The sequence below is a fragment of the Eleutherodactylus coqui genome, chromosome 10 (assembly GCF_035609145.1).
Source record: "Eleutherodactylus coqui strain aEleCoq1 chromosome 10, aEleCoq1.hap1, whole genome shotgun sequence".
NCBI classification, from domain to species: domain Eukaryota; kingdom Metazoa; phylum Chordata; class Amphibia; order Anura; family Eleutherodactylidae; genus Eleutherodactylus; species Eleutherodactylus coqui.
Genome location: NC_089846.1, coordinates 5,392,027 through 5,416,705, shown reverse-complemented (window position 1 = coordinate 5,416,705; position 24,679 = coordinate 5,392,027). Strand labels below are relative to the sequence as shown.

Below are 24,679 nucleotides of genomic sequence, written 5' to 3'. Positions count from 1 at the left end.
TTGCTTGAAGGCGTTTTAGCCCCCATTGCCCATTTGTAGAGCCATTGAGCGACTAAAACGATAGAGAACCCCAACAAATGACCCCATTTTGAAAACTAGACCCCCTTAACGAATTCATCTAGGGGTATATTGCGAAGTTTGACCTCACAGTTTTTGAATAAATTTAAGCAAAGAAGAAGGAAAAAAATTACGATTTTCACTTTTTTGGCAATTGTGTCATTTTAAAAACAGTTTTTTTTGTACAGCACACCTATGAATGAAGACTTGCACTCCAAAATGGATCCCCCTGTTTGTCCTGTGTTCAGAAACATACCCGTTGTAGCCCCAATCTTCTTATAGGACATATAGCTAGGTCTATAATGGAGGGAACAAACATTTGATTTGAATATATTCCAGGCCCCATTGCACGCTTGTAGAGCCATTAAACTGCCAAAATAATAGAACGCCCCCACAAGTGACCCAATTATGAAATCAAGACCCCTAAGCTCATTTATCTAGGGATGTACTGAACAGCATTCTGGCCCCACATTTTTTTAAAATTATTATAAAGCAAGTGAAAAATAAATACAACTTAACTTTTTTCACAAATTTGTCCCTTTTATGACAGTTTTCTTTGTTTCAAGCAGGAAAAACTGGGGAGACGCATCCCAAATTTTATAGCACTAATTCTTCTGTGTTCAGCAATACCCTCATTGTAGCCCCAATCCTCTTATAGGACACATGGCTACGCCTATAATCCCCATCGCAAAAAAAAATAAAATTGACTCCCTAAAAAGAATCCCCCCCTTTTTGGCATTCCCTATAAATTAAATTAAATTAATAATGTAAGTGTAACGCCTGTGGACGTGCAGCCACTGTGTCAACCGGCTATGATCCAGTCCAGCACAGCTAACAGGCGACCGCAGCGTGGGAAGTAAAATACCGGATGTACAAACCCTGTATGCAGATGGACACTAGGGAAAGTATCTTGCCCTGAACTAATAGCCAGGAGAGGGAAAACCCTGCCTATAAGTGGAGCACTCGTCCCAATAAGGACGACCCCACGGTCTTCTTCTAGCCGCCGACTGACTCACTCTATAAAAAAAGTGATAGAACAATACTGGGGCGTACAGGAACAAAGGAGGTACAGACTGACAAGGATAAAGAGAGAAGCAGACTCACAAGGATAACAGACAGCAGGATACATGAGCGGAGGACACAGAACAAGGTAACAATGTAACAGCCGGAGCAGCGGCTAAACGTGGAGTTATGGACACGAATCACACAACAACACTACAGCACTGTCTGAAAGGCCCAGGGCAGCTATATAGGGAGGTGATTAGAAAAGGTACATCAGCTGAGCAGGAGACCCAGAAGCAATTAACCATAAGAGTGCTGGAAGAGAATAAATATAAGCTCAGTGAACAGCGAGAGCAGGACAACGCCCTCGCCTACCAGACACAGAAGCAGAGGATTGTGTCTGAACAGTGCACCTAACAGTACCTCCCTCTTACGCCCCCTTCCCCTCCTGCCAGTTCTTCACAGAAAGTCCTGAATCCGATGTGGGGCGTTGATGTTCTCAGATGGCTCCCATGACCTCTCCTCCAGTCCGTAACCCTTCCAATCCACTAGGAAAAAGGGCTCATTTCTAACCTTCTTAACATCAAGGAAATGTGCAGCAATATGCTGCAGGATACCATATGGAGCCTGTATGCCTCCATGCCTGCCCATATCACATCTTGTATCCAAGCTAGAGGTAGTACAACAGGGGACTAGATCCTCCATGCCCGACTGTACCACATTTTGTATCCAAGCTAGAGGCAGTACAACAGGGTACTAGAGCCTCAGTGCCCCCAGTATCACATCTTGTATCGAAGCTAGAGGTGGTACAACAGGGTACTAGAGCCTCCATGACTGCCCGTATCACATCTTGTATCCAAGCTAGAGGTGGGACAACAGGGTACTAGAGCCTCCATGCCTGCCCCTATCACATCTTGTATCCAAGCTAGAGGCAGTACAACAGGGTACTAGAGCCTCCATGCCTGACTGTACCACATCTGGTATCCAAGCTAGAGGTGGTACAACAGGATACTAGAGCCTTCGTGCCCAGCTGTATCACATCTTGTATCCAAGCTAGACATGGCCTAACAGGGTACTAGATCCTCCATGCCTGACTGTACCACATCTTGTATCCAAGCTAGCGAAAAAAGAGTAAGCAAGAGCAGCACTCAGGGGTTGATTCCAAAAAACCAAAACTTTATTGCCCACAACGTTTCAACTCTTGCTCAGAGAGTCTTTGTCAAGAGCACTTGACAAAGACTCTCTGAGCAAGAGTTGAAACGTTGTGGGCAATAAAGTTTTGGTTTTTTGGAATCAACCCCTGAGTGCTGCTCTTGCTTACTCTTTTTTCGCTATTGGAACACGGTCCAGGATCCAGGACCTGCAAGAGCGAGCACCCCCTGGAGAGGAATATCTTCCCTGCAGTTTGACAGGTGACAAGTGTGCTGCGATCCATTCATTGCTTAGGACTGTTGTATCCAAGCTAGAGGTGGTGCAATAGAGTACTAGAGCCTCCATACCCGCCCGTATCACATCTCGTATCCAAACTAGAGGCGGTACAACAGGACACTAGAACCTCCATGCCGACAGTACCACACCTTGTTTCCAAGCTAGAGGCGGTACAACAGGGTACTAGAGCCTCCATGCCTCCCGTATCACATCTTGTATCCAAGCTAGAGGCGGTACAACAGGGTACTCGAGCCTCCATGCCCGCCCATATCACATATTGTATCCAAGCTAGAGGCGGTACAACAGCGGATGCGAGTATATATGTATATTCCATCTTCCTGACAATGAGTGAGTGTTATCGGATATAACGGTGCTCAGTGCGGCTGCTGCTCGCAGTTTAGTGATAATTGCCCGGCTGAAATTCTGAATCCAGATGCAGTTAAGCAATTAGCGGTAAATCGCAAGCGTTAGCTGTGACCACAGCCGATGTGAGAGTGCGCTAATGTGTGTTTATTAGGTCTTGGTACTACATGGTGACTTTGCTGTGTAGCCCTGCGACCTTGCATCCTCAGTGAAGTCATTGGTGCGCAGCGCGATGCCCCGTTTGTTGCAGTTGTGACGTGCAAATCACAAAACACTCCAGTGAGGTCGGATGAACTGCTGATCTGCGGGTCACGGCAGCTTGCGTCCCCACTGACCACAATGCGAGTGCGAGTGCACCGGAGCCGTCAGCCATCTTTGGTCATGACTCTGTTACTATGTATGACGCAGCCAACGTCGCCATGTTCCTGAGCCTGAGGCCACATTATAACACTTCCGTAATACGGATCAGTCGTCCGATGGCGGCACACTGTGCATCATCAGGACCGCGCTGTATTTTCCGTGTCGGTTATATTTTTTACTGGACAAATTCTGATTTATATTTGCCCAACAGAAAATGATTTACCAATATGGAGGCAAAACCGGAAAAAATAGGTCATGCTGTTTTTAAAAAGTGGTTGTGAAAAATATACCGAGTGAATAGATACATAGATTTACATTAGCGCCATATTACGGTCCACAAAACTCGGACCGGATACCGAGCTAAAATACATTATCCCAAAAGTGGCGTAATTCTGATGTCTGCGAAGCGGCAAAGAGTCGTCACATGGAACGGAAAATTTTATTAGCTACTCATTTGCTAATGGTTTACATGGTACTTGTAGTTCCACAGCATCTGAACTCCATACACGCAGATGTAATGAACCCAGTTATGGGAATATAATACAAATACATTTATCAGCAAACCGGGGAAATTACACATTAAAATAGCGAAGAAATTAGACTTTATATTGCATCTTGTTACCATAGAAACGAACAACAGGAAGTCTCCCTCCGGTGTGCGTCCCTCATTAAAAACTGTCCGTGCGGTACAAAGTAGTCAAGAGAAAGGTTCCGGGTGAGGAAAAGCAACGTGTGAGGCGGCTATAGACGAAAGAGGCTGATTAGCTGCAGAGTGAGTATGTGACGGAGTGATGGATGGTCCCCGAGCCCCTCAGGCCATGGAGAGCGGGAGGATAGTATAGAATACCCGAGTAATGTGGCGAGGAGGACGCCTCCTCAGGTACTTCCTGCATGTGTGCACCAGGCTGTGTCGTTTTACCTCAGGTTTAGTCATTTTAGGAATGTTTTACCTCAGGTTTGCTGTTTTTAGGAATGTTTTACCTCAGGTTTGCATTTCCTCATATGACCGGCGCCCCATTGCAAAGAATACCCATTCATATGAGTGGTTTTACGCGTGACAACTGTTGTCTGACTGGTTGAGCGAATGCAGACGACCGTTGTCCTGTGTAATCATGGCCGCTGACCGGGTGACGCTTGAGAATGTGTGTTGCTTCATTCCTGCTCACATGAGAATAGTCGCAGGTTAGTTATCGTTTGTCAACGTCTCGCCACCATCTTTTCCGTTAGATCTGCGCTTCAGCGGACGCAAAACTGAACCAGAATTGCTGCGCTAAAGTCCACGAATAACACTTGTTCGCCCGCTAGCAAGTCGCTGTGGAAAGTACTAGAAGGATCCCTCCGGGCAGCGGGTTGTGCCAGGTAAAGCCACCCTCACAGCAGCGTCTGCCGGCGCATACAACGCATGTGCGTGCTCCCCGCGTGGGAGATACAAGTGCGCCGTACACAACTGTGTGCCCACAGATCCACCATCTTCGTGCTCCGTGTCAGAGGCACCATTAATGTACCGTTAGTTATCAGACATGTCTCACTTCTATCTGTTTCTGGGAAAGTTCGATGAAAACCAATATGGCTGCCATCGTTGTGCCCGCGGCCGGCCTGCCGGTGAGCCCTGTGCCTCCCGCGGCCGGTGAGCCCTGCGCCCTCCGCTGCCGGTGAGCCCTGCGCCCTCCGCTGCCAGTGAGCCCCCCGCCGCCGGCCTGCCGGTGAGCCCCCCGCCGTTGGCCTGCCGCTGAGCCCCCCCGCCGCCGGCCTGCCGGTGAGCCCCCCCGCCGCCGGCCTGCCGCTGAGCCCCGCGCCCTCCGCCGCCGACCTGCCGCTGAGCCCCGCGCCCTCCGCCGCCGACCTGCCGCGGAGCCCCGCGCCCTCCGCCGCCGGCCTGCCGCTGAGCCCCGCGCCCTTCGCCGCCGGCCTGCCGCTGAGCCCCGCGCCCTTCGCCGCCGGCCTGCCACTGAGCCCCGCGCCCTCCGCCGCCGGCCTGCCGCTGAGCCCCGCGCCCTCCGCCGCCGGCCTGCCGCTGAGCCCCGCGCCCTCCGTCGCCGGCCTGCCGCTGAGCCCCGCGCCCTCCGTCGCCGGCCTGCCGCTGAGCCCCGCGCCCTCCGTCGCCGGCCTGCCGCTGAGCCCCGCGCCCTCCGTCGCCGGCCTGCCGCTGAGCCCCGCGCCCTCCGCCGCCGGCCTGCCGCTGAGCCCTGCGCCCTCCGTCGCCGGCCTGTTACCGACTCTATTTCTTCTAGTTTTTGGGCATTACTTTAAAGGATCGATCAGATTGTCGCTGCCGATGGCGGGCGCTGTCGGTAAATTCCCCAGCTATGAGGCCTGCCGTATTGTGCTGCCGCGTTACATGATATACATATATTACACCTCAGAATGTGCGTATATTTTCACCGACGAGCTCCCCGGATGATCCCTTTGTAGTCGGCTGCCCACACATCTCCCAGGCGCAGCGCTGTAAGTGTTCAGCTTCGGGGATCCGGCAGTGCGGCTGCAGTTCAGTCTGCCTCATGTCAGCGGGTATATCAGATTACTGCCTCGGTCTTGGGCCGTTTTGGGCAGCCATGTGTAAGTTGCGCCCGAGAAACCCTGCTGTAGCTCCCATCAGTTGGCAGACGGACACTTTTTTGCGTACTGTCCGATATTCACAGATCCCGTATATTACAGGAGCTGGTCACATCTGTGACAACGGGCAGCGGCTATGGGGGTATGTGAAAGAACACGCGTGTGAGTAGCATGATTAGCTGTAGCGGTCCGTATGGTGCCGCATAGAGTCTAGTGGATGGGGCTCTTGGGAAGAACCATACATGGAGCCCATGACTGCAGCAGCTCATATGCCAAGAATGAGGTCCTTGACGACGCCACACTTATTACTCTAGCAAATCCCTCACTGCTCTTCCAGCTTCTCGCATATCCTTAGGCCTAGCTTACATTAGTCCGGGCAGTGGGCCCGAGTCACTGGGGTCCATACCTGACTTAGGGCTTATTCACACGGGCAAGAATCTCGTGTACATTTGGTGCGCAGTGAGACGCGAAAAACTCGCACAAATATGAACTCCATTCTTTTCAACGGACTTCTTCACACGAGCGATTTATTTATTGTTTCCCCCCTCACACATCTCAGCATGTTCCATCTTTGGACGTTCTCGCCCATTGTTCTCAATGGGAGCTTAAAAGACATTGTTATGGCATTCGCATGCCGTGCGATGTGGGTGTGAGGGCGATGATTCGCATTGAAATCAATGGGAAGCACTTGTGATCCTTTGACGCTCCTGAAACACGCCTGAGGATCGCAAGTTCACGGAAGTGATGGAAAGTGCGTTTGAATCAAAAACGTCTTGCATCGGCGTGAAACACGCACGTTGGCAAACGCTATATTGGTGAGTTTCTTGGCCCGATATCGCACTCATCTGTTGGAATGCAGCCTCACCCTCAGATTTTTGAGCTTGTGTTTACATTGGTCAGTTAACTGGCCCTCCTGGACGGGACCCAGAAAAAGATTTTCCAATTCCTCCTTCTGCTGCCACTCCACTCGCCTCTGCACTGTGCTGTCTGTTTACACTTGCAGTTCTCATTCACTAATCGTTCAGTGTTTCACATTCCTATGAATGAGCAGTGTTTAAACTGCACGGTGAGTGCCCGAGCCGGCGCTGGTGTTTATGCTGGCTGAAAGCGAATGACGAACATAAAGCGAATGATTCTCGTTGGCCGTTGGCTCGCGGTAACATAGAATGACTGAGTTTCACTTGTTCTGTGTTAACGCAGCATAACCCGCCTGCCCAAACACCATCTACTTTACTAGGTCTTCCCCTGTTGGCCTCTCAGCTTTGTAGCGTCTGCAGGCATGCGAGTCTGTAGTCTGCTAATCTGGCATGCAGCAAAACCAGTCAGCCCTGGTATCTGCAGTGGTGGCATGCCGCTGCCGGACTCTTCGGCTGGCTGACCCACTTACCCTCAGGGACCTTGTGCGGCTGAGCAGGCGTGTATGTCTATGATTACTGTTATTGGTGCTTGGAGTAGTGGCAAGATCCAGGCCTTCAGTATGCCTGGCACTAAGTGGCGAGCACCTCATCTTGTGCCACATGAAGTGGAACATTCAAGCACACAAGTGCAAGGGAAAAATCAAGCGGTCACCTATAGCAGCCAATCACATTCCATTCAATGGTTTTCTAAAGCGCCTTCGGAAGTTTCCCAACTCTGAGGCCTCATTACCATGGGGGAAATTCAGGCCTGCATAGATTCCCTATGCAGAATCCCGCAGCGGGTCCCTCCCTTTCCTGCAGGCATCAGGCCAAGTAATTCGATATACTTACCTGTTCAGACGTTGCGGGTCTCCCCTCCGTCGCAGCCAGATCTTCTTTCTTTGGGCGGCGGATGTGCTTGGCGCGCCTGCAGCGTGCCGTGCACATTTTTATTTTTGCGGCACAGATGCAGGTGTGCCACGCGACCGGTACGGCTTACATAGACTTAAATGGAAGCCGCGGGAGCCGTCCGTGCAGGAAAACCGCACGAAATGGAGCATGCTGCGGGTGCTTTCCCGCGCATGTGATCCGTGCGCCAGGAAAAAATGACGTCCGCAGGTATTTAATTACCTGCGGGCGTCCAATGATTCCCTATGGGCGCGGATCACGTGTGTGGGACACCCGTGTGGTTTTAATTCCATTCTGCACGTGGACATTGGGCCTTAGGGCTCTTGCACACTTGTGTTTTTCTTGTGCATTTTTTTTTCACGCGATATCGCTGCCTTTTTTTTTATGCTAATGTCAATGAGACTTTCTAATGTTAAAAACGTATCGCACAAAAAGCACAAACTTTGCCATTTTTGTGCAATGCGTTTTTAACATTAAAAAGTCCCATTGACCTTCACGGTAAAAAAAAGGCAGCGATATCGCGTGAAAGAAAAACGCACAATCGCAATTTTGCTCATGAGATGTCTGAGCGTTGGGGAGGCTTTTTCTTCCCAAAACATTGCTGCTTGCATTTTTCTCGCGATAGAGAATAGGAGTTTCTAACGAAAATCGCAAGTTTGTGCGGTGCGATAAAACAGAGGCTCCATAGGGAAACATGGGAGGTAAAAAAACGGAGAAAGATAGAAAGATGGGACATGTTGCAATTTTTATTATTTATTTATCTTTTTCCCACTTCGCATCGCATCAGTAAAAACATCGCAAATGGGAATAAAACCACTGAAAATGTTTGATTTCATAATTCTGCGTTTTCGCTCACTCTTGCGTCGCGCCTAAATCGCACAGTTTTATCGCCAGTGTGAAGGCAGCCTTACTGAGTTGCCGTTTGTCACAGTGTGTCAGTGAAGGTAAGAGCTTTCACCCAGTAGTCCAGGGCAGATAGGAAATGTGTACTGTTGCTGTGATTTGCATAGACTAATGGATCTGATTGCTGTCAGTGAATGAGAGCACTTATTGTTTCTATTCAGAAGCCGGAAACCTGCCTAGACTTCATGGCATTGTCTGAGTTATGTAAAGGGCATCGCACCGTCCCCATGGTGTAAAATAGCAGGATCAACCGAAAATGGCCTCTCCCCGCTCCCTGCCAGCGGCTGCGGGTATCCCTGCTGACGTCGGCCTGAGCCGTCAGCAAACAAGCAGTTGGTGAAAGTGCTGATCGCTGTTGTTGGCTGCAGCAGGTTTGTGTCATTGCCTGCATATTCACAGCGTATTTGTGCAGCCCGTTCTCTCCCATGACTTGTTGCAGTGCGTAATATGCACCGAAATACGACATACATGTATCTTTTCACGTCATCGAAGACCGAGTAAAATAATGCGCTCATGTGAACAAACCCGCTGACCTCAGTGAGTGTTCACAGCGTGTTGTGTGCAAGGCCTGCGTACATAATGTACTGCACAAATACAGTCGGCTGAACAAGCCATTAGGTAGCCCACTTCAGTCACGGCCGGCTGCAGTGATGACATGGGCATTGGAAGGGCTATACCGAGTCCCCCGATGTCCGAACGGAGCTGGAAATGGCTGTTCCACTTCCACTGGGCCATGTATTTCCCCTTCCTGTAATACTTGTAACAGCTGAGGCTTTGCTGCAGTTATATCTACTGTAGGTAGTACTAGTACTGTAGTTTATTTTTTCAATATTTTCACATTTTCTCATTGCTGTCAGTGAATGGAAACAGGCAGTAAACCTATTCATGGCTCTTTACAAAACAAAGAGAGCTCTGGTACATTGTAACAAATTCTGCAGCCCTGGCATTACGAAGACCTTTGATGTAAAGAAGGGTTAGCTGTGCAGTGCATTGTGGGAGATGGGATTGTTTTTCTTCTGCATATGCTGCACATTGCTTACTGTAGACTACGTGTCCCACAATGCAAAGCAGCAGGATTACATTATGGTGCTTTTGTAAGAAACCAATTCTGCTGTGTGTCTGCATGGGGAGGCAGAGGGATTCTGAATGCAGCTTTGTATGTGACCGGAGTGCAAGTAAATTGACTCCACATCCCATCCAGTTGGCGTCCTTTATAAAACGTTTTGGGGACAAGCAGCGCTTTTCTGTAGAGGCGGCTTCTGTCATGTTTGCATCGCTCTATAGACTCGAGTCCTCTTCGCTCCCTTTCCTGTCCCCCGGTCGGTCTGAGCACAGTGTATTGTAGTCGGTCCCATCTGTCCGGCCAACTTCAGACTTGTACGCTTTGTGATTGTTTGTTTTTGCTTTTTACTCTTATCTGTTTGGAGTTTTCCTCAATACCTTTATCCTGCGGTTCGCATCGGACTCCATCGCTGCAGATGCTTTTTTCCCGCACGTTTTTCATGAGCCTGATAAAGATCTGTTGTTCCAATTGTTGGAATGGTAAACGCTGCTCTGGCGTGCCAATGTGATAAGATATTGTTCATGCATCCATAGGGAATAATGGGGGATTCACGGAAAAATAAAACACGCCGCAATTTTGAGATTTCGAACTTTCAGCGTGAGTGAAAAATCACCCATAAATCTACACATTAAAAACGTGTTATTTCAACAAGCGAACTCCGTGCATCCCGCGATCTCCCAGAACTGCATTATTATCGCCTGCGTAAATACTCCCTATAAAGGCGCCCACCCACTGGCGTTTGCGATTTTCGTGCGTGAAAAACACCGCGTTTTCCGCGCATTTTTTGCGGCGTTTTCGCGGCTTTTCCATTAATTTCCATTGACTTTCATGGGTGCATTAGGAGAAAAATAAGGACACATATGCAACTGACAGTTCCTATGTTAAAAATCGCAACGCAACGCAAAAAAAAACACCAGTGGACAGGAGTACATTCAATTCTAATTGCTCTTGAGAAAAAACGCAAAACGCAAAGAAAAAAAAATCGCCAGTGGGTGGGCGCCCTAAGGGTGCGTTTATACGGGTGATTTCAGTGCGCTGTGAGATGTACGGGACTCGCACGGTAAAAAAATTATAATATTAAATGGGTCTATTTACACGTGCGCTTGTTTTCTTGCAGCGTGTCAAGTCTGCAGAAAACTTGTCATTATTTCCTATGAGTTAAAAAATCCTATATTTACATGCAGATGTGAGTTTCATGGGAGTGGGAGGTGATTTTTCTTTCTTTTTTTTTAACGATCAGAACAACCTGCGACTTCCATGTACATTTTACAGGTGTGTGCAGCCAAGTGAAGCACTTTTCTCTCAAAATGCATATCGCTTACATAAAAAATTGCAGGTCTGCAAATGCAATATGGATCTGTGTGATTGCATCTAGAGTAATTGTAGCAGGGATAAGAAAGTCACATTCTGGTCGGTTTTTAGTTTCATAATGTATCTTTAATTTAGGTCATTGGTATTTTGCAGTATCCACTGTTCTGCTTTTGTTGCTACTACTAGAATTGCCACTAGAGGGCAGTGCAGACCTGAAAGTAGTTTTTGTCATCTCCGCACACTTGGAGCTTTGATAACTTTCCGTCACTGACTGTACAGCATGTGTGTAGCTTTATTTTATTTGCACTACATGTAGTAATTGTAGCATTCCTTGTTGCCAGGAATCGCAGTTTTGTAGCAAATTTGTGTTTGTTTTGTTACATATTTTTTTATTTCTACAGTTCTGCCGGTTTCATGGGAAGAATAGGCTATTCTTCATGTCAGTTCTAATGGAATTTGCTATGGAAGTTTCAAACTGCGAACACAGCATAACATTGCAGTTCTCAGATGTTATAAATTTATCCTGCCCTTGTAATTGTATTTAAATGGAATGTCCCACCAAAATCATTTATTTGCTTATCCACAAGAGAGGTGATTATTGGTTGACTTCTGGGATCTCCAGGGATCATGAGAATGGCACATCCTGATCCGCCTTAGTGGATGGAGTAGTGGGGTATATGCATGACCACCTCTCCATTCACTTCTGTGCATCACAGGGATCTCCACCTGTACCAGGAAGTATCATCAGCACGTCACCCGGCTGACTCAATAGATGGGGAATGGAGCTGCAGTGGAGATTGATGCGCTCCTCAATCTCCCTCTGACCCATAAACCATTAATGGAGTGATGGTCACACTTGTGCACCGCCGATCCCATTGCTAATGGAGAGTTAGGGTGGGCTGCTCTCATGAGCCCTGAGGGTCCCAGTGGTTGGATCCCCAGCCATCAATCATTTATCACCTCTCCTTTGGACAGGTAATAAATGATTTTCTTGGAACATCCCCTTTAAAGGAGTTTTCCCATATTATTATAAAGTGATATCATGATATGCCATCATTTTATGATCTCTGGGCCCCCACAATTGTCAGTTTAAAGGGTCTGCAGTGCTGGTTTAGTTTTTCTTGTACCTTGGTGCTGTTGGCAACAGTTGGTGTTACAGCAAGCGGTGGTCCCAGAAGTCAGACCCCCCCACCCCCCACCCATTGTAAAATGATGCTGTATCGTAATAATGCGTCATTGCTTTTTTAAGATGGAAATACCTCTTTAAGTTAAATTTGCGTGACCTAGCCACATCTGTGAACTTTAGAACAGTGGCCTACAACCCACGGATAAAACTACAACATGCGGCATGCTCTGTAGCTTTAGCTGAAAAGCCAAGATTTGCAGATCATATTTTTTATTGGGGTGGGGAGTACTGCCGGAGTTGTACAATATCAGAAAACTCAAGTGGGTCTACACTGCAATACCAGGCACGACCATTGACAAGGGTGGTGCTGTTTCTAAAGAAAAAAAACTAAATTGCTACTTGATTTTTTTTCCCTCAGCACTTTCCAAGTTGTTTTATTGCCTCCATTACGGCAGTTAGTGAAGCTGCCTCTGCTTCTAACCACTGTGTTGCCAGATCCTCCATTCCCTCACTAGAGCGTATCTTTAATTGTTGCTTACGGCATCGGAATGTGACATGGCAGCGTTCTGCGCTGCAATTACCTTCATCTGCATGAAGACTTCATCATTTCTCGCCAACGGCTGTCTTTTGGGATGAGATCACTCAAAAGGAGACTATTTTCTGTCCAGATACTTGAGCGTGATATCGGATCGTGTTGCTTCTTTCCTTGTTTTTCATTGTCTTTGGGGCGAAGAAAATGCAGACAAATAGGTTTTATAGATAATTTTTTGGGATCCTCCAGGAGTGAATGTGAGCTATTTCTATGCAGAATAGTCTGCAGGCCGGTGGGGGGGAAGGGGGGGGATGATAATTAGGGCCCCCGCTATTTCATGTTCTCCCTCCTCCTCTTTTATTTTCTGGACCTACTTTTTATGGTTTCATGTATATAAAGCCGAATCCGTGTATAGAGAAAGGTTCTGCAACTTGCAAACATACTTTGTTTCAATTCTTCACCATTTTTAAGATTTTTGCTTTTGTTAGTAAAATGGACCAATTATGATTGTATCCAGAGGCCGAAAACACGTCCATAACAAATACTTATGACAGCGGAGTCTGTTGGGCCGCTCTCCCGCAGTAACAAAGTAAGCCGATGACGGCACCACTTATTTATCCCTTCCCATTGGCATAGTAAGCATAGTTGAAAACCCTGTTGAACTGCGCTTTTAACACACCCCGTTCATTTCAATGGGCGAGGTAGGGCGTCAAAAACACCTTGCAATACTGCGCTGAAACCGAGAGTCTCCATTGAAATGAATGAAGGTTCAGTAGAGCATAATGCTGTGTGAGGAGGGAGGACGCGAGTCAGGTGGAAACTTACCACGGATTCACGCGCAAATCTGTGGTGACATCAGCATTATATTGCATCCTTGCTACAGGGTATATGTCACAGATTTTTCTGCATTACTGAATTGTTGGCGCAGCTTCCGTGTAAAATCTGCATGTGGACTGGCCAATTAACTGGGGACAAATCTGTAGGAATAGGCATGATTTTCGCACCAGAACGCTGAGGTTCAGCCTGTTGAAGTGTCAGATTGTCATTGGAAGAATCTAAAATGGATCTCCCCGCGGTGTGAGCGTGCGCTCAGGGTAGGTGCGCTCAGGGTAGGTGCGCTCAGGGTAGGTGCGCTCAGGGTAGGTGCGCTCAGGTAGGTGTGCTCAGGGTAGGTGCGCTCAGGGTAGGTGCGCTCAGGGTAGGTGCGCTCAGGGTAGGTGCGCTCAGGGTAGGTGCGCTCAGGGTAGGTGCGCTCAGGGTAGGTGCGCTCAGGGTAGGTGCGCTCAGGGTAGGTGCGCTCGGGGTAGGTGTGCTCAGGGTAGGTGCGCTCAGGGTAGGTGCGCTCAGGGTAGGTGCGCTCAGGGTAGGTGCGCTCAGGGTAGGTGCGCTCAGGGTAGGTGCGCTCAGGGTGATGCACACACATTGGAAAGTTTCAGCATTTAAACCTGCACCAAACTTCGTAGTGAAATGCGCAAGTAACTTTATCGCTGACTTTCACCGTAAATTTCACTCCTTGCAGTCCAGTGAATAAGATACGCCGTGAAAACTTGCTGCTTTTCCATGACTGCCAGAACATGATGGGGATTGGATTAGCTGGGAGTGAATGGGCTTTGTTAAAGTCCTATTCCCTTACAATGTACTGTAAATTACGTAGCTGACAATCTGCAAAAACTCTACTATGTGACAACTCGTCCTCGGGCTTCTTTCACACGGGTGTATTTGCGTTCTTAATTAGGCACGTATCTTTTACGCTCGTAATACAGTGAGCTGAAACCCCATTGATTTGCATTGTGTTCAGACGTGTGTTTTTCACAACAAATCGCAGCATTTCCTATTTTGGCCGATATTATGGTCTGTAAGCGACCATTAAAATCAGTGGGATTGCATAAACGCGTATAGATCCAGTATGTTAAAACGCTGCATATGTCATGCACCCAAACTGTATCTGCCCATGTGAATGAGTCCTTAGGCCACTCTCACCCGCGCACTTTTTTGCGCGATGCCGTGGTATTTTGAATTCTGTGGTAGTCATGGTACAACGCTCCCAGGTATTTCAATGGGGCCTCGCAGACCTGATTTTCGAGTGCCATGTGCTCTTATTTATGTACGTGTTTGCGCTTTTTAACACACCCCATCACCCATCACAATGATGTGTGTTAAAAAGCGCAAAAATAAATGCATCTCGTCACCCGTCACGATGGGGTACATTAAAAAGCGCTGTTGAACGCAGTAACCTTCGTTCGAAAATGCTGATAAAATCGTGGCAAAACGCTGCGAATAAAATGGCGGCATGTCGCCGACGCCATGTGTGAGAGGCCTTACTGCCAGAACATCCAGAACGAAGTCAGCATGTGGATTTTAGTGCGGGGTCTGTAAGGTGTGTGCCCGATGCACTGCAGGTGGGCAATGTGCACAACAGAGTATTAAAGGGGTTGTCCCGCGATAGCAAGTGGGTCTATACACTTCCGTATGGCCATATTAATGCACTTTGTAATGTACATTGTGCATTAATTATGAGCCATACAGAAGTTATTCACTTACCTGTTCCGTTGCTGGCGTCCCCGTCGCCATGGCTCCGTCTAATTTCAGCGTCTAATCGCCCGATTAGACGCGCTTGCGCAGTCCGGTCTTCTGGCTGGTGAATGGGGCCGCTCGTGCCAGAGAGCTGCTCACCGCGTCGTCATCGTGGCTCCGCCCCGTCACATGTGCCGATTCCAGTCAATCAGGAGGCTGGAATCGGCAATGGAACGCAAGGAAGGAGAAGAAAATCCACGGTGCACCATGGGAGAAGACCCGCGGTGCACCGTGGGAGAAGACCAGCGGCGCCATCTTCACAAGAAGAAAAGAAGAAGCTGCAGAACGCTGATGCAGGTAAGCGCAATGTGCTTTTTAAAAACTAACCCATGCTTTCTTTTTAACAGGGCAGAATGTGGGGGTAAGTGAAAAAAAAAAATTTTCACTTTCGCCGCGGGACAACCCCTTTAACCCTTTCCAATCCACTGTCTGACGTCTAAAGACATTATGATTTAAGGCTGTACAGCTCCGATATTGGTAGACATCTGCCGGGGTTCTCTTACTGAATATTGCCAGCCTCTCTGCTGTCGGAGCCTATCCAACGTGTCACCTCATGCAGTACTGGCTTTAGCCAGCAGATAGCGCAGTTGTATAATGGCAGAAAAAGAGTAAGCCCCCCTAGGAAAACCAGGATACAAATTGGATTGGAAAGGGTTAAGATCCACTGCATGCCCCCACATTCATGCAATTTTTTTTTTGTACATCTGAATGTGGTATTTAAACCTCCACTGACGTGTATCGTGCTGCAAATTACCGCAAAATCTCTGTAAATTCCTTCCTGAAAAAATGTAGCAATTCTACAGCATGAATCCACCTTCACTTACAGATGGGCCGTGTTCTTTGTTGTTCTTTGTTGCTTTTTAGGGTGCGTTCACACACGGCTGCTCTACCTTGGATTTTGTCATAGATTTTACTGAAGATCTGCACTAAGGCCTCATGCCTCGCAGCGGAGTCGGACCCGGTGCTCCCCAGTGACCCCTGTCTGGATCCGCCGCGAGGATGTCGCTCTGTGGTATGATGCGGATTCCCACAGTGTGGAGTATCATGGGAAGCCGTCCGTGCGGGTTTTTTTTTCTGCACAATTTAGAACATACTGTGATTCTCTCCCCCGCGAGTGGAAAATCGCAGCTGATTTCCGCTCGTGGGCAGGGGGAGAATCGTTTTACACAGCACGTCTATGGACGGACATTGCTGCGGAAATCGCGGTCAGACACCCGGCGGATGTCTGACTGCATTTTCCGCAGCAATAATCCATCCGTGGGCATTCGGCAAAATTGAATTGCGGAATCCGCGTGGTTCACCTGCGCAGATGATCCGCGGTTCAATATGCCCTTAGACTATCATTGGGCATTCACAGGTATTTAAATACCTGCAGATGTCATTTTTTTTTTTTTTTCCTGGTGTACGAAACACATGGGAAACAAACGCAGCATGCTCTATTGGTCTGCGGATCCCTCCACGGGAAAGCAGGAAATAAAAAAAAAAAAAGGCCCAGCACATGCGTGCGGCACGCTAGTGCTGCGCACATCTGCCGTGCTGGAAGACATGGACATGAGGCCTTACATTGGTGACAAGATCCGCAGCAAAAAGGCAAAAAAGGTGACAATTTGTTGGTGAAGGTGAATTCACGTACTTCAGAATTGCTACAAATTTTCATGCATGAATGTGCAACAAATCAGCTACACGTAACCTTCACCGTTAGGCCTCTTTCACACGGGAAGCTAGGCGTGCAAAAATCACACGCTAAAAACTCATGCAGCTATTAGAACCAATGGTTTCCTATGGGAACGTTCAGATCAAGGAATCTGAACGGCCCCTTAGGAAACCATTGGTTCTAGTAGCTACTTGACTTTTGCGCGCCTAGCTCCCCGTGTGAATGAGCCCTTGGAATAACTTCACACGGGCGAGTGCGATATGAGGCCACGAATTCCGACCCCATATCACTCTCCCCACTATGTGATTTCCCTGAGGATGCAAGGCTTTTTCAAGGGTAGATCTCGCATCGTGTGCACCTAGCACGTGGTGCGATGCTCCCGCTGGCCCCATTGAAAACAGGCCGCAGAAGCCACCCTAGAATTGCAAATTTTGTTAATTTTTCCTCTGGAAAAAAAACCGGAATAAAAGGTGATCAAAATGTTCTGTTGCCAAAAATGAGATAATTAAAGACTAGAATTCATCCCTCAATAAACAAGCCCTCTTAGGGCTCGGTCAGACAAGCATTTTTTATTTTTTTTGCGAGCCTATGTGTGCAAAAAAATAGCGCTCCACAGATGTGCAAAATGCGCGTGACCGAAGCTCCGTGCTTTTTTTTTTTTTTTACATGTGCCACGAAGGTCCCCTCATCACTGAAACTCTGACAGCACTGTCACAGTGTTCAGTGATGATGGGACTCCCTGCGGGCACAAAAGAACCCCCTGCCACAGCTGTCACAGAGGACCGTGATGCTTTCCCATTGCTTTCAATGGGGCCAGCGCTGCTGCCGCCTCATTCAAAGCAATGGGATAAAGGCAACCTCTGCAGCAATGATTTTCAGGGGGTGGCTTAAAATATAAGCCCTACTGTGAAAATCATCCCTAGCTGTTCGGCTTTTCTCTCCGTCCCCGGCAGTCGTCTTCCTTATTCTGGTGGCCGGGGATTGAAAAATCCCCGCCTCCAGAGAGCGCTGCCTCTGATTGGCTGAGCGCTGTGACCAATAGACTGGGATCGTGCCGACCCCGAGAATAATGGGATCACATTAGATATTCTGCATGCTGAACACCGTAAAAATTACATGAAAAAAGAAAAATGGAGGGATTTTCCCCCTATCCAACCCCCCCTCCCCCCCAAAAAATAAGTTTATACAGCAATTTATAGTCGCCAAAAAATTAAAAAAGGCACAACTTGTTTTGCAAAAAACAAGCCCTCCTGTGGCTGTGGGGCTCTGGGAGTGCCACAATGCGAGGGACTGAAGGGTTTTATTTATTGTTTGACCATTAGGACAGAAAAGGGTCCCGTCATTAAGGGGTTAATATAACTCACAGCAAGCAGAGGTCTTGAAAATGGGGAGGAATTGAAACCCGATTCTGAGCAGTGTGACTCCTGGCCCCCTGTAGGCCGCGGTCAGCCGGACCCCCGAGGCCCGCAGGCTTCTCACAGCTCGGCTTTGTTTTGCCTGCGGTTTCGCTCTGAATCTCTTTCCTTTTATGCGACCACAAATCATTTCTCGTCTTATTTGTTTTTCTCATTACTGCCTTATGGCTCATCTTGATTGTTAATTAAAGCCTGAATCCGGGACCCCTTTCCTTGAAGACAGGCGATTGTGCGGGGGTTAATCTAAATTCCGTGCTCTGTGTGTGTGGTTTGTGCTCTTCTGCAAATGCTTTTTTCTCCGCCAACCGCATCTCTTTTTGTCTGATTTATGGGATTGATCTAGACATATCCCCCTGTGGGGAGCTGCGAGTTCACCAAAACAGCCCTCTTGTCTTCCAGGGAAAGATACAATCTGCAAGTGCCTGTAAATGTGGGGACCGGAGGAGGGGGCCCGGGAGGAATTTGTTTTTTAACTTATTGGACCCGTCTGCCGAGGGGTCAGGCACAGTTGGATGGACTCAACACAACCCTTCATACGAAGAACAATCCTCGGACTCCAAGGCTTTTTGTCATTTGTGTTTTAAGCCAAAGTTAGTCCACTTGGGCCTCTCGAGGAGATGTAGAACTAAAAGTCCCAGCAAACCAGGCTGATCTCTTCTGTCTCTTGAAGAGTGATAGATGGATGTTGCATCACATCCGCTCATGTTACTATATTGGGTATCCTCTGTTGATGTGGGACTAGAACGCTCAGCAGATCCTTATAGCTGTCTGGGGTTTATATACGCAGGGCATAGAGCCAGGCTTCATGAGCGAGAGTTGTGTTTTGGGAGACGCAGAAAACTCGCTCCAATAGAAACTTCATTCTGTTGAATAGTTATTTACAGGAGCCATGTTGTATCTTTTGGCGTTCCTCGGGACGTCTCAATGGGACCTTTAAAGACCTCGTATGGCACTCGCGTACCGTATGCATGCCAGTTCAGTGGGATGTTTCCCATTGAAATCAATGGGAAATGCTTGTGATCCTCTAGTGTGCGTGAAACGCGAGCCGAAGGAGCGCAATTTCACAGAAGTGCGCTGAGACGTTTTTGAATGAAAAATGCCTCGCATCCGCATGTAAAACGCACGTTGGCAAGCGCAGTATCGGGCTTAGCCGTGTGAATGTAGCCTAATACAGACAGTATAAACCCCATTGATTTGCTTTGGGTTATTCAAACGTGCGTTTTTAAAAAACAGTTTTACGCACATTAAATAAAATCGCCACATGTCCTATTTTGGTCTGGTAATCCATGTGGTTTGCTGAATTTAATAAAACTTTAATAAAAATATTTGATTTAAAAAAAGTCTACAGGATTTCGGAAATACGCAGCTGTCTGCGGCTTTCTGCATGTTGGCTGGAGACGATGGTTTAACCCTTTCCAATCCCAATTTGTATCCTGGTTTTCCTAGGGGGCTTACTCTTTTTCTGCTGTTATACAACGGCGCTATCTGCTGGCTAAAGCCAGTACTGCATGAGGTGACACGTTGGATAGACTCCGACAGCAGAGAGGCTGGCAATATACAGTAAGAGAACCCCAACAGACGTCTTCCAACATCAGAGCTGTACAGCCTTAAATCGTAATGTCTTCAGAGGTCAGACAGTGGATTGGAAAGGGTTAAAAACTAGTGACATCAAATGGGCCTTTTTTGGGGGGTTCTTTTTCAGGGATGAACAAAACACAGGGAATATGAACATGAAAAAAAATGCATGGGCGCCAAATGCGCATATATACAGCATATGAATGCGCCCGTCGAAGACTCTGCAGGTCCTGCCATGTTGATATTTTGGGTTCCTCAAGCAAATTTGGAACCAGAAGTCTCAGCATTTCCTTCCATGTTCTCCTCGGTCTCCTGATTATGGCTCGGTCACACTAGCGTTCCTACATTGTATTGTTCGGCTCCAGCCTAGGCGCCGCACAACGCTAAAACCGGAAGTGCCGCATTGTGGCGCCGGATGGAACCCAATGACTGTCGTTATGCATGCCAGCATTTTCGCAGATGAAGTGCTGCATGATTGTAGCATAAATTCAGAAATGGAGGATTTTATTTTTTTTTGACGGGGGTGGGGGGGGGGGGATTTTATCCATTAAAAAGTGTTTTTCTGGGGAAAAAATGTGTTTTCTTTTTTTTTAAAATGTAAACATTATTGACCTTTTCTAACACTATTTTTTAATCCCTGAAGGGAGCTTGAAGATGTGATCATTTAATCTCAAGGATAGTACACTGCATTACTTATGTATTGCATTCTACGAAGCCTATGACAGCAGCCTATTAGACTCTGCAGGAGGCGGGGCCTAATAGGCTGATTCACGTGGCTGACATGGAGGCCTTTGTCAGGCTTCTGGCTGCCATGGGAACCCATTGGTACCTTGTGATCAAACTGCAGGGTGTTGATGGATAACAGAATGAGCCCCCTCTCCTGTCATTTGCTTACATGCTGTAGTTAAAATTAATTGTGGCATGTAAGGGGTTAACTACCAGTATCTGGATAGAGCCGGAGACTGCAGATTGCTACAAAAGTATAGTGCCAAATAATAATAAAGTTGGCACAGAGTAATTCTAACATAAGAGCTTCTATCCTTACCATCTGTCTGCCATGGCACTACCAGGCAGCCCCTCAGTGGCAGGCATTGTGCTCCTCTGCTGGTATTCCCAGGCAGCGTCTGCAGTGTCCTCCGCCGGGGACTTCTGGGGGGGTGTAGTCTGTTTAGTTATTTTCTGACTTTAATATCTCCCACTGTTTAGTCTGTAGCGGGGACCCCTGGGGATCACTTCTCCCAGCCATCTGTGATGTTTTAAGACTCTCCGCTGACACAATGAGTTTATGTCTAGTGCCTTCGCATCTCCCATAAGGACTGGGGCCCGGAGTATGACCGACGTCGGGTCATGCGGGGAATAAAAAGAACCGTTTGGTGTCTGACTGTAACCCTTTCTGTTCTGGGATATGGTTGTCATTAGACACGTATGTATATAACCCTCTTGCTGTATCTGGTGTGTGCTCCTGGGTGGATACAGCAGCATCTGCTTGCCTGGAATTTGGAAGAGCCAGCGTCAAATGACTGTAGCAGAGCCAATCTGGAGCTGTGACTGTAGTGGCGTACGGTTCCACTAGTCTACAGATGAGTCTATAAAGCTTTATTGACATGTAAACAAAGTTCAGCAAGTTTCTAATGTACTTTGTGCTGCAGTTCCTTACCATTTCCAAGATCTCTGCTTGCTGTCAGTGTATAGGAACATTCTTGTTGAAGGGTAGATTCACATGTACCAGAAATGCTGGTGATTTTCTGCTGCAAAATCTGCAGCAGTTCCTCATCAATTACCGTGCCAACCTCTGCACCAGCGGTGTGGATTTTGACTAGGATGCAGTAACCGCATCACCTGACCAGGGGCGGCACTCGCTAGCGGCTGCCGGGCTGCGCTGCCATCTTGGGGCAGCGCAAAGTATTGGAGATGAGGGGAGTTCTGGGCAGGCCGAAATCCGCTGTGGATACATAGATGAATCCTAGTATTTATGTGGAAATACTGCAGACTTGACAACCCCTTTAAGAGAAAAATAAATGTCCACCCAATGGTGTCCATAGCCTTTAAGATTGTTCTGCTCTTTTCTAGAACTGTGTGGTTTTTTTGAAATGCTAGGTGGCATGATGACAGTGGGGGTTCCCATAGGCTGGGTTCACACAGGGCGGATTTGCCGCGGTTTTGCCGCAGCAGATCCGCCCGCGGCAAAACCGCCCGCGGCCGCTAATCTCGGGATTAGCCAGCCATGTGGACGAGATTTCTCAGAAACCTCGTCCACACGGGACGGCTAAACCGCTGCGGTAAATCCGGCTGAAGCTGCGGCTGCGGCCACCGCAGCCGCGGTTTCAAAAGATGCAGCATGTCTATTTACTTTTTTTGTTTGTTTGTTTATTTATGTCGCGGCCGCGCTCTCCTCTATGGAGCGCCGGCCGCAACGGAAAAGCATGCGGCCGGGCCGCTTCAAAGCCGCCGCGGTTTAAACCGCGGCGATTCTCCCGGCGGAAATCTCGCGGTTTTTGCTGCGGCCAATCCGCGAGATTTCCGATGGGAATCCAGCCTGTGTGAACCCAGCCGTACAGCCGCAGTGTAGTTGTCAGCTGTGCAGCTTTCCTGATGGTAAATAATAATAATGTTTATTTATATAACGCCAACATATACCGCAGCGCTTACAAGACGGGGGGAAATAAAAACAAGACCACGGTTACATGAAGTAATCAATGGATGGAAACAATAGGGGTGCGGGTCCTGCTCCAACGAGCTTACATACTACAGATAATGGGGGGATACAGAAGGTAAAGGGCTGGAGATGTGCACGGTATGGCGGGGTGGAGATGTGCACGGTATGGCGGGGTGGAGATGTGCACGGTATGGTGAGGGTGAGGGATTGCTATACACAGACAATGGTCAGGCTGTATAGTGGCTGAATCGGTGTGACTGCAGGTTTTGATTGATTACGGTTAGCAAGAACTGCAGTCAGTAGGTCAGGGAGCATGTTATCAGGCAGAGTACTGAGGGGTTTGGTTTAGGACATGTGGTACTCCTCCCTGAAGAGATGCGTTTTTAGAGCACGCCTGAAGTTTTGTGAATCAGGGATTATGCGTATAGTTTTGGGTAGCACGTTCCAAAGGACCGGTGCTGCTCTGGAGAAGTCTTGGAGGTGGGAATGAGAGGTTCGAATTAAAGGGGCACTTAGATTTCGTTAGCAAAGCAGAGAGCCTGGGCTGGGTGATGGATTGAGATGAGGGAGGCGATGTAGGGGGGCGCTGCACTGTGGAGGGCTTTGTGGATAAGAGTGGCGAGTTTAAATTGAATTCTGTATTTAACGGGCAGCCAGTGCAGTGACCGGCACAGGGCAGAGGCGTCCGAGTAGCGGCTGGACAGGAAGATGAGCCTGGCTGCCGCATTCAGGATGGATTGGAGGGGTAGAGTCTGGTGCAGGGGAGGCCGATCAGCAACGAGTTGTAATAATCGAGCCGGGAGTGGATGAGAGCGACAGTGAGCGTTTATAGCGTGTCCACAGTGAGAAAAGAGCGGATCCTTGCGATGTTCTTGAGGTGCAGCTGACCTGTTCGGGCCAGAGATTGGATGTAGGGGGTAAAAGAGAGATCGTAAATACACCTAGATATTCAGAGCTGCTTTATTAATGCCCTTAGGGTGGCTTCAGACAAGCGTATGCCCAAATACGCTCGCCCCAGGGTAACATATAGGCACGCTCTAGAGGCGCACGCAAAAAAGGAATGGGTTCTATTCTCTGTGTATTGCGCACACTGTGTGTTAAGGAGCCCTAAGAGTTGGCCTGAAGTTGATGTAACTGTAACGAGCCCCAGGGGGTTTTCAGGCAGGTAACTTCTCCACGGCACTCCTTCATTTCAGCATGTCAACCCCAGCATTGCTATTATCTGGCATAGGAGAGGTGAATTTCCCCTTTAAGAGGATGCTTGCACTATAGTCAGGATCTGCGCTCTTCCAGCAGGACGGGTCTGCAGTGTCTCATCGTTATTTGCATAGTTTTAAAAAAGTTGTTTTTGCTTTAAAGTCCATGGAGAAAGGGATTCCAGCGCTGGAAGTCTGGGAAAAGCTGAGGATAATCTCCGGCCGGTGTCACTTTCCTGGAGGTTTTTTCTAGTATTTGTCTTGCTGCGGCGTTGACCCGGTTTGACTCTGGTATTCCAGGCAGCGTTACGTTCTCTTCCATTGTTTGTGTGAGATTTTACTACAATTCCCAGAACTGTTGATGAACTGACACGGCTCGCGGACCGAGGCCTGCATGTGGGGCGGAGGCACCCTAGAGCCCTTCACTTATTGGGGTGCCTCTTAATGAACTCGGGGATTAATACATTTTTATGAATGTGCAGTATTAGTTATGGATTTGTCTAATATAGGGGGTCAAACTATTTTGCAGAATCCCCCACCATGACTCAGTGCGTCTGTTTAACCCCTTAGTGACCGCCAATACGCCTTTTACTGACCTCACTAATGGGCTTTAAACCTGCACAGAGATCTTGTTAAGGCGATGATTTGGCTGACTATTGACAGCGGGGCTCCTGCTCTAATCCCCAGGAGAAGAGAAGTAGTTTAACAGTCTGTCACCTATTGGCACCCCACAGTGCGATTGCAAGGTACCAATAGGTTTCCATGGCAAATGCCCTCATATCTGTCATGGAACTCAACCTATTAGGCCCCGCCTCGCACAAAGTGTATTAGGCTGCTGTCATAGGCTTCCTAGAAGGCAATACATAAGTAATGCAGTGTAGTATCCTAGCGATCGAACAATCACATCTTCAGGTCCACTTCAAGCCCTAAAAAAATAAATAAATAAAAAGGGTCAAAAAAAGTTTAATAAAGTGTAATTTAAATAGAAAAAGATCCAGTTTAAAAATGCACATTTTTTCCCCACAAAACCAGTTTTAGTTGGTTGAAATGCCGTTTAAAAAAAAAAAAAAAGTGCATAATCGATATTATCGCGTTCGGAACAATCC

General features: G+C 48.0%; 1 protein-coding gene across 3 annotated transcripts in view; it reads left to right on the top strand.

Annotated features, from left to right (window-relative positions):
* Positions 1-3,913: 3,913 nt before the first annotated feature.
* The window catches only part of EXD3 (exonuclease 3'-5' domain containing 3), a 275,759-nt gene continuing 254,993 nt past the window's right edge, over positions 3,914-24,679 (top strand). Inside the window, exon 1 of one of the 3 annotated variants that reach the window (XM_066580059.1) lies at positions 3,914-3,982. The gene's annotated coding sequence lies outside the window, so the exon portion shown is untranslated. Of the gene's footprint in view, positions 4,091-4,110; positions 4,135-24,679 lie in introns of those variants that run through there. The other 2 variants (XM_066580060.1, XM_066580061.1) reach the window with 2 other exon arrangements.